The sequence below is a fragment of the Poecilia reticulata genome, chromosome 18, assembly GCF_904066995.2.
Source record: "Poecilia reticulata chromosome 18, P_reticulata-male-v2, whole genome shotgun sequence".
In the NCBI taxonomy this organism is placed as follows: Eukaryota; Metazoa; Chordata; class Actinopteri; order Cyprinodontiformes; family Poeciliidae; genus Poecilia; species Poecilia reticulata.
In genome coordinates this window covers 8158723-8166929 of record NC_088847.1, presented here as the reverse complement: position 1 = coordinate 8166929, position 8207 = coordinate 8158723, and positions in this window count along the sequence as shown.

Sequence of the window (8207 nt, the reverse complement as noted above, 5' to 3'; positions counted from 1 at the left end):
CCTGTTGTACTCTTCAGCAACTCCGAGCAGCAGCTGTTTTTGTGGATTCTGTTGAACTTTAGAAACTCGTGAAGACGGGGTCTGCTCATCTGATTAGAGTGTCCCCATGAGGGCCTGTTTGAAATTTTCTTAATTTTTTGGAGAGTGGCGGAGTGATGGGTTGCTCGGTGGGTAGAGTGTGCCCACTCTGATACATGAGTGGGCACACTCTACCCACCGGTGGGTAGAGTGTGCCCACTCTACCCACCGGTGGGTAGAGTGTGCCCACTCTACCCACCGGTGGGTAGAGTCTATGCGCTTTTCCTGGGTTCAGTTTGTGGTCTTGGGTCATTTGCTGCATGTCTTCTCCCAATCTGTTTCATCCATGTTTCCCGTCTGCCTACGTACAATAAAGGCCACTAGCAGAAACAAAATCCTTAAAAACTTGTTTTGATTTTTTTATTTGGGAGCTCTGCAATTAGCCAAACTTATGTGAGAACTGCCAGAAAGATTAGCAAAAGTCAACAATATTCACCCCAATGTCGCCAACTTAGCTACTTTGTCGCTATACAACTCTGGAAAAAATTAACAGACCACTGAAAAATGATCAGTTTCTCTGATTTCACTTTTTATAAGTATATGTTTGAGTAAATTGAACATTGTTCTTTGATTCTATGCACTACTGACAACATGTCTCTGAAATTCCAAGCAAAAATCTGGTATTTACTAGCAGAAAATCAGAAATGGTCAAAACAACTAAAAAGATGTGGTGCTTTCAAACCTCATATAATGCAAAGAAAACATTTAGAAACAATACTAATGTTTAACTCAAATCAATATTTGGTGGAATAACCATAAGGGTTCAGTGTTCTCTTCATTTTTTACAGAGCTGTATTTATACTTTTCAACCAAAATAGAATCAATACCGGCCAAAATTGGAATTGATGATAGTCCAGAAACCTGCAAATTGGTGCACCCCTAATTTGAAAGCACATCCTAGTGGGCCTAAGACTCAGTGCTAGGACTATATATTCCCACTGGCTGGGGAAGTCTTCCCAGCCAGGCCGGAAAACCTCTGGAACCTGTTATCTCCTTTTCCTGTGATATCTACAGACCAATTTCTCCCAAATTACTACATGATTAAATGCCTATTATTAAATATTAACATCTGTATCAGTAAGCGTCATTTATCTACCCAGAACAAAACCTCCAACCTCTGTACTGCAGCTGGTAGCTGAAGGTTGACACCCTGTAAGACTGTCGTCCGGCTCACTTACTGCTTCCTCGGTCTCCTCTGGTGAATCATGAACAGCTGCAGACTTTTTGCTTCTTTAGCTCTTTATCATGCAGCCATCAAGCTGACTGGTTAGAAATAAGACAGCAGCCGGGATTTAAGTCATAAGATGAACTATCTGAATCTGACAACATCTCTATAGTAATTACTACTTGATTATTTGGGTAAGAGGCTGTTTTCACTCAACAAACTCATAAAAGATGCTCCAAGTGTGCATTTTGGTATTGTGTGTGTTGTAACACATGACCTGCAGGGTAATCTGCACTAAGCAGCAGACCATCAAAGGTTCACTTGAAGGACTTTATGATTCCTCTTGGTGTTTGTGTGTAACGTGGACACCAGGGTCGTGGTAGATGACTGCTAATCACGATGCTAGGAGGTCAAGAGGTCTTGGTCAGTGACTTGAAAACAGAGCAAAAACAAAGGCTTGAGTGTGTGTGCGAGCGTGTGCGTTTGTGTGTGTGTTTCTGTTTTGACCTTCTTTGGTTAAGACACCAGTCATTGTGGGGAACAAAAAAAAAAAACCTTCTCCAGACTCTTTCAAAAGTTTCTTTTTGGCCATCACAGCTTCTTCATCACACTTCAACATGAATGTGCACATACGCAGTTGCATATCTCATACACACAGGATACGTTCTTGCGTGTGTATGTGTGTGTGTATGTGTGAGTAAACTTGTATGGGACCTATAGAGGACCATTATAACCATTTCTACCAACAGTTGGAGGTCTTTTGAGGAACATGAGGACATTTTCCTGATGCTCTCGTTTTCCAAGTAAAATGTGCTCAAATAAGAAGGATTATTTGTTTATTAACACTGTGGCATGCCTTTAAACTGTCACCAGTTGCCATGGTTACCTGCCGTTATCTTGCTGTATTAGCTAGTATTCTGTCACATATTCATCATGCATTTAAACTGTCACTGGTTGCCATGGTGACCTGCCATTAACTAGCTAACATTCTGTCAGCGTATTAAGTTATAATACGTATAGCGTTTATCACTATTTATGAACTGTAATAAAATATGTTATGCTACATCAGTGATACGTCTTTATGACCCATACGAGTTACACGCACGTAAAAATGACAAAAAAAGAGAGCCCCGAACATTACATGCTTGGAATATTAAAGCAATTTTGTTTACAGCAAAATTATGAGCTCTAGATTAGATGTCGAGTTCCTCTAAATAAGAAATCAGATCCATGGTGTGTAAGCACACCAGAGTAGGGTTTTCTAAAACTGTACATTTCTTAAAAAACTGAACTCATATTTCAGTCATTTTTGATTGCAAGAAATTTAGCTTTATTCTGGTTAAATTTGTCCAACCAGGCGAAATAAAAATATGTTCTACTTTTAGGAGTATTTTTACTATACTGTAAAAGGGTTAGGGTTCATAATGTTGATATTTCCTCTTTTGTGTTCCTCACCATAATCACTTTTGGTCGGGTGTCATGTTTTGTGGTGAAGGTGGTGAGGCAGACGCAGCAGACCCAGGCTGAAATGAAGAAAATTATGATTTTAATGATGTCAGAAATACTAAACTCCAAAATACAGGCAGAACAGATTGAGCAAGAAGGCTAAGAGCTCAAAAACTGGTAGTAACTGCTATAAACAAATGATAACTGATGACAGCTGACAAGACAAGAACAGGACCTGACAAAGAACAAGGAACACAGGTGGGTTTAAATACACAGGGAGACAATCAGGAGAAACTAGGGACAGCTGGGGACAGTCAAGGGGTAGATAGGACAACACGGAGACTCAATTAACTGAAAACAACACAAAAACCTAAATTAACACAGAAAAAAACAAAACCATACACTTATCATCTGGCCCCGTATAAAAGTCTTAAAGGCTTCCCATCTAATAGATGCTGTAGTCTCGGATTTATTAAGGCTGAAGTAATAGTCAATATTTTTCTCAAAATATTTCAGAAAGTTGGGCATTTGCAACCAGTGAGATTTTAAATAGGATTACGTCCAAATGAAATTAAGGGTGAAAATTTAAGGATGCTTAGTGAGTGGTCGGAGATCAATATGCTTTTGTAGGCACAACTCTTAATTCTGGCAACCAAAGAATTTGAAATGAGGAAATAATCTATATGGCTATAGCTATTATGTGACAAGTATATTCTTTCTTTGTTGGATTCTGTATTCTCCATATTTCTCTTAAGTTTAGTTCAGACATAAAATGCTGTATAACCCATCTACTTTTAGGGTGGGACAAATCTAAACCTGCTGATTAGTCGATATTCGGATCTAAAGTACAGTTAAAATCTCCACCAAAGATCACGTCACCATGGAAAGCTGTAATAGAGAGAAACAAATTATTGTAGAAATCTGGGTCATCTATATTAGGACAATACAGGTTTACCAAAATTAAGTTGGTTAACGTCTGAAAATGCTAGGCTAAGGGAAAGATGGACTCAACAGCTGAATGAGGAGCACCAGGAGATCAAGAACCAGGACAGACAGGGGCCAGTTTCAACTCTCCGAAACTTCGGTAAGAGGTAGGTACAGTTTTCCAGACCATGTACTGAACAGGAAGGAACACTGAGGCACTGGATACCAGCGTGGATTTTCTAATCCTTCTGGTTGTTCTGGTAAAACTGGCCGCCTTGCTGAAAGTGGTTCCAGAAAAACAGGTTGGAGATCCAGTACCTTAGCCAACAAAACATGACTTTAACGTCTGAAAATGCTAGGCTAAGGGAAAGAACGAAGTTATAATCTCCCGTACTTGAAATGAGTTTTTAAGGCTTGGATTGCTTCCAGGAGGTTAGCTTCAGAAGTCTGGGAGCTAACGTTAGCCTCCTCCATCTGCCCGGTTTCCACTTCGCTGCTAGCGTCGCCTTCGGATCCCTCTTTGCTTGCTTTTAATTTGTGTTTACTCGGCATCTTGAATTGAATCTCTAGCTTGTCCCAGGGAGTTTGTACGTACGAAAAATATCTTAGCAGTGGTCTGGATATCTATATACAGGGTATATTGATCGAAGCTCGAGTAAATCAATGAAGGGTAGAAAATCTGTGGATTCATTTTCTTTGGTTGGGTGAACAAAATCCTGCCTAAGATCAGTAACTGTTAGCAATCAGTAGCACTGCTGGCGGACGATTAGTGAAACACAGAGCAGAAAACTGACGTCTCCCCACATCCATTGGGTGGCACAGACACCAGGATCAGCAAAGCGACCCGTTTCCCTGGAACCAGGATCAGCAAAGCGACCCGTTTCTCTGGAACCAGGATCTGCAAAGCGAACCGTTTCCCTGGAACCAGGATCAGCAAAGCGACCTGTTTCCCTAGAACCAGGATCAGCAAAGCGACCTGTTTCCCTAGAACCAGGATCAGCAAAGCGACCCGTTTCTCTGGAACCAGGATCGGCAAAGCGACCAGTTTCCCTGGAACCAGGATCAGCAAAGCGACCCATTTCTCTGGAACCAGGATTGGCAAAGCGACCAGTTTCCCTGGAACCAGGATCAGCAAAGCGACCTGTTTCCCTGGAACCAGGATCAGCAAAGCGACCCGTTTCCCTGGAACCAGGATCAGCAAAGCGACCCGTTTCCCTGGAACCAGGATCGGCAAAGCGACCAGTTTCCCTGGAACCAGGATCAGCAAAGCGACCTGTTTCCCTGGAACCAGGATCAGCAAAGCGACCCGTTTCCCTGGAACCAGGATCGGCAAAGCGACCTGTTTCCCTGGAACCAGGATCAGCAAAGCGACCCATTTCTCTGGAACCAGGATTGGCAAAGCGACCAGTTTCCCTGGAACCAGGATCAGCAAAGCGACCTGTTTCCCTAGAACCAGGTTCAACAAAGCGACCAGTTTTCCTGGAACCAGGATCAGCAAAGCGGCCAGTTTCCCTGGAACCAGGATCAGCAAAGCAACCTGTTTCCCTGGAACCAGGATCAGCAAAGCGGCCAGTTTCCCTGGAACCAGGATCAGCAAAGCGACCTGTTTCCTTAGAACCAGGATCAGCAAAGCGACCTGTTTCCCTAGAACCAGGATCAGCAAAGCGACCAGTTTCCCTAGAACCAGGATCAGCAAAGCGACCTGTTTCCCTAGAACCAGGATCGGCAAAGCGACCTGTTTCCCTAGAACCAGGATCAGCAAAGCGACCTGTTTCCCTAGAACCAGGATCAGCAAAGCGACCAGTTTTCCTAGAACCAGGATCAGCAAAGCGACCTGTTTCCCTGGAACCAGGATCAGCAAAGCGACCCGTTTCCCTAGAACCAGGATCAGCAAAGCGACCCGTTTCCCTGGAACCAGGATCAGCAAAGCGACCCGTTTCCCTTGAAGCAGGATCAGCAAAGCGACCCGTTTCCCTGGAACCAGTGTCAGCAAAACGACCCGTTTCCCTGGAACCAGTGTCAGCAAAGCGACCCGTTTCTCTGGAACCAGGATCGGCAAAGCGACCTGTTTCCCTAGAACCAGGATCGGCAAAGCGACCTGTTTCCCTAGAACCAGGATCGGCAAAGCGACCTGTTTCCCTGGAACCAGGATCAGCAAAGCGACCTGTTTCCCTGGAACCAGGATCGGCAAAGCGACCTGTTTCCCTGGAACCAGGATCAGCAAAGCGACCCGTTTCCCTGGAACCAGGATCGGCAAAGCGACCCGTTTCCCTGGAACCAGGATCAGCAAAGCGACCTGTTTCCCTGGAACCAGGATCAGCAAAGCGACCCGTTTCTCTGGAACCAGGATCGGCAAAGCGACCTGTTTCCCTAGAACCAGGATCAGCAAAGCGACCTGTTTCCCTGGAACCAGGATCGGCAAAGCGACCCATTTCCCTGGAACCAGGATCAGCAAAGCGACCAGTTTCCCTGGAACCAGGTTCAACAAAGCGACCAGTTTTCCTGGAACCAGGATCAGCAAAGCGGCCAGTTTCCCTGGAACCAGGATCAGCAAAGCAACCTGTTTCCCTGGAACCAGGATCAGCAAAGCGACCAGTTTCCCTGGAACCAGGATCAGCAAAGCGACCTGTTTCCCTAGAACCAGGATCAGCAAAGCGACCTGTTTCCCTAGAACCAGGATCAGCAAAGCGACCCATTTCCCTAGAACCAGGATCAGCAAAGCGACCTGTTTCCCTAGAACCAGGATCAGCAAAGCGACCAGTTTCCCTAGAACCAGGATCAGCAAAGCGACCCGTTTCCCTAGAACCAGGATCAGCAAAGCGACCTGTTTCCCTAGAACCAGGATCAGCAAAGCGACCTGTTCCCTAGAACCAGGATGAGCAAAGCGACCAGTTTTCCTGGAACCAGGATCAGCAAAGCGACCCGTTTCCCTTGAAGCAGGATCAGCAAAGCGACCCGTTTCCCTGGAACCAGTGTCAGCAAAACGACCCGTTTCCCTGGAACCAGTGTCAGCAAAGCGACCCGTTTCTCTGGAACCAGGATCGGCAAAGCGACCTGTTTCCCTAGAACCAGGATCGGCAAAGCGACCTGTTTCCCTGGAACCAGGATCGGCAAAGCGACCTGTTTCCCTGGAACCAGGATCGGCAAAGCGACCTGTTTCCCTAGAACCAGGATCGGCAAAGCGACCTGTTTCCCTAGAACCAGGATTGGCAAAGCGACCTGTTTCCCTGGAACCAGGATCAGCAAAGCGACCCGTTTCCCTGGAACCAGGATCGGCAAAGCGACCTGTTTCCCTGGAACCAGGATCGGCAAAGCGACCCGTTTCCCTAGAACCAGGATCAGCAAAGCGACCTGTTTCCCTGGAACCAGTTTCAGCAAAGCGACCCATTTCCCTGGAACAAGTGTCAGCAAACCGACCCATTTCTCTGGAACCAGGATCGGCAAAGCGACCTGTTTCCCTAGAACCAGGATCGGCAAAGCGACCTGTTTCCCTGGAACCAGGATCAGCAAAGCGACCCATTTCTTTGGACCAGTTTCAGCAAGTTTTCAGAGAAATACCAGCATGGATTTAGACGAGCCATTCTGGTAACCAGTACCTCAGTGTTCCTGTTTGGTACATGGTCTTGAAAACTGTACCTACCTTCTTACCAACGTTTCGAACAGCTGAAACTAGTCTTTTGCTCACCAGGTGCTCCTCAGTCGGCTGTTGAGTCAATCTTTCCCTTAGCCTAGCATTTTCAGACTTTAAAGTCTTATTTTGCTGTCTAAGGGACTCGATCTCCTCACAGTCTCTGTTGTACTGGCTCAGGATATCGCCCAACACCTCTCTGCAAGTCTTTGGATTGCTTTTCAATGGACAGATATGCCCTTTTCAAGCTCATCCGAAGCCTCATGAGTCTTTGTTTCAGTGTCTGTCGAGCTACTTCCAGGCAATGCACTTCAGCTCTCATGTCTTCATGTTTAAGCTGTGTGTTTTCTTGCTCTTCACGAAGAGACATGATCTGAGCTTGAAGCACATCGTTCTCGCTTGCTAGCATGTCACAGTTAGTTTGCAAGACCGATTGCCTGGATCTCCTGGCAGATTTGGAGCATTCGATAATCCGTCCGAGATCTTCCACCAACTGGCGCAGTGCGTCGTTTTCTATCTCCAATTCATCAGGGGTCGTGTCCTCAGAACTTTTGTCCGTCAGCAAGCTAGCCTGATCTTCAGGCATACATTGATAACACCCACAGTTTGCCATGTTTTAAATTAAATTAACCATTTTTGAAAAACAGAATAAAGCAACAGGACTTTTTCTTCCTACTTTGTTCTTCTGTCTTGGTTGAGCTACTCTGTTGAATTCAGGAATAAAAGCAGTGATGTCACAGATAATGAGTGACATCACTGTCAAGAGAACGAGTGACATCACTGGTTCAGGTCAAAGCCAGTAGAAGCTATTTGTGTGTAAGTGTGTATCCTGTATTAGATGCATTGTGGGGATTATTTTCCTGCTCCCAAAGAAGAAATGCTGTTTTTGGGTTTGGGGTAAGGTCCAAGGTGTGAATTGAGTTTGGTTAGAGTTAGGCTGAATGGAAGCCAATGGAAGGTCCCAGC